Below are 2,427 nucleotides of genomic sequence, written 5' to 3'. Positions count from 1 at the left end.
AGTACAGTGAGATTTTTCTCAAGATTGTGGAAACATTGGTGTCATCATTTATTTGTGGCTCAGTGACTATGTCATGTTTCTTTTTGTTTTCTTTTTCTTTTGTTTTACTATGGACCTCTTTTGTGTCTGAAATAAAGATTGATTGATTGATTGATTGATAAAAAGGCTTAAAATTGAATAAAAATTAGTGTTCCTCATCTGTATAGTCCAGTAGAACAATTTCACTGATTTTGAATGAATAGGTCATATGACCTAAAAGCTATTGAAGAAAAATATTAAATTCTGACTAAGAAAATAGCTAAAAGATAAAAAAAAAGGAGTAAAAATTGGGGGGTGGGTGGGGGGAATGAGTGTGCCTCATGTATACAGACTAGAAGAATCATTTCACACTAACTTTGAGTCAAGAGGTCACATGACGTAGAAGTTATTGAAGAAAAATACAACATTTTGACTAAAAAATAGCTAAAAATTAAAAAATGAGTTAAAATTGAATAGAAATGAGTGTGCCTCATCTGTGTAGACTAGTAGAATAATTTTGCACTGATTTTGAGTCAATAGGTCACATGACCTAGAAGCTATTGAAGACAAATACAAAATTTTGACTAAAAATAGCTAAAAAAAAAAACAAGTTAAAATGGAATAAAAATTAGTGTGCCTAATCTTTACCGACTAGTAGAACAATTTGACACTGATTTTGAGACAATAGGTCACATGACGTAGAAGCTAAAAACATTACTTTATTTAATATTAAAATTATTTAAAATATTAAATATGACTTCAAAGTTTAATAGAGAATAGTGTGTGTAAATAATCCCAGGTTAAGCTCCTTGTTGTGTTCTGTGTTTTCTGTGTAGTTATTTTTGAGGTTTTCTGTGTTTAGTCCTGTTCCTGTCCTGTCTTCCCTGTTGATTGCTTCCCAGATGTATCTAGTTACCTGATTACCCTCCCTATGTATTGTCTTTGTCAATACACCTGTTGTCTTTGTCTCTTCTTGGGTCCTCGTCGTATGTCGTCGAATGTTATTTGTCTGCCTGCCATCACAGTCGAATTGTAAAGTCCTGTGTTGGTTTAGCTCTCTTATTCAGTCCTCAGCTTTTCAGTTACTACCGGTAATTAGCTGTGTGCTAACTCTCTGCCCTGCCGCCTGTGTTGGACTGTGTTTGAGCTCTCTTTATTAAATCATCTTTATCATCATCACCATCATCTGGGTTTTAGCGTTCATTCTCGCCACTACAACCTCACCACTTCATGACAGAAGGATCCGACCACAACTGGTGAGGAACGCAACCAAGAACATCATGGGCTCAGAGAACTGGAGCGATTACAAGGATGCGGACTATCTTAATCTTCTCAATCAATACAGAGGTCATCCAACCTTATTTGATTTAATATAGCGAGCGTATGTTTTCTACGTTGACGTTCCTTCCTGTTTGGGGGGGGGCGCGCCGATTTATGTTTTCGCATCCACCTGAATAATGTGCAGTTGCGCTACTGCCTCCAGCGTCCGCTTCATCTCTGCCAATTCCAGCTCCAGAATCTGCTTCGGCTCCTGTCACTGCCACGGCCAGTCCGCGTCCAGCCGCTACAGCAAGCCCACCTCCAGCTATGGTCCTAGTCCCAGTGGTTATGGGCTTCCAGGGGGCAAGGCTGGCCCCTGGCCGTCAAGTGGGACGACTGGTAGAGTGGCCCACTTAGGCTCTGACAGCGCTGCCACGCTCTGCCGCTGCTGCGTCGCTACCTGAGTCCGAGTCCACTCCAGAGCCTCCTGAGTTTGGTGCTGTTGCGCCGTTCCTTGAGCCTGCCGCTGTTGCGGCGTCCTGGCCGCTAGAGCCTACTCCTGCCAGTGAGCAGCCCCCAGAGTTTCCTGTGCCCGCTGCCAGTGAGCAGCCCCCAGAGTTTCCTGTGCCTGCTGCCAGTGAAGCAGCCCCCAAGAGTTTCCTGTGCCTGCTGCCAGTGAAGCAGCCCCCAGAGATTCCTGTGCCCGCTGCCAGTGAAGCAGCCCCCAGAGTTTCCTGTGCCCAGAGATTCCTCTGCCCGCTGCCAGTGAAGCAGCCCCCAGAGTTTCCTGTCCCTTCCGAGCCTCCCTGTGCTCCATCCGAGCCTCCAGCCGGCCTTCCAGAGCCCTCAGCCGGCCCCACGGGCCCGTGCGCCTCCTGCTGCAGTGGACCCGCCTCCTCATCTCTGCCTCCTGTTGAGGCGGCAGCTACTCCGCCCCGCCCACGCGGCAAAATATGCGCATGCTCGTGATGAGCACTGAGAAAGCGCGCGCGTAGCAAGCACACGCTTGTTCGGCGCGCTTATCTGGGCAACTACAAACACCGTGAAAGCTCAAATAACATGCTTCGGCAAAGTTGTCACACTTTCTTCACATTTTTGCGTGAAATTAATAATAATACTAATTATAATAAATAATATATTTTATATATA

This window comes from Poecilia formosa, unplaced genomic scaffold (assembly GCF_000485575.1).
Source record: "Poecilia formosa unplaced genomic scaffold, Poecilia_formosa-5.1.2 Scaffold793, whole genome shotgun sequence".
Classification (NCBI taxonomy): Eukaryota; Metazoa; Chordata; class Actinopteri; order Cyprinodontiformes; family Poeciliidae; genus Poecilia; species Poecilia formosa.
Note: the sequence above shows the minus strand (reverse complement) of the source record.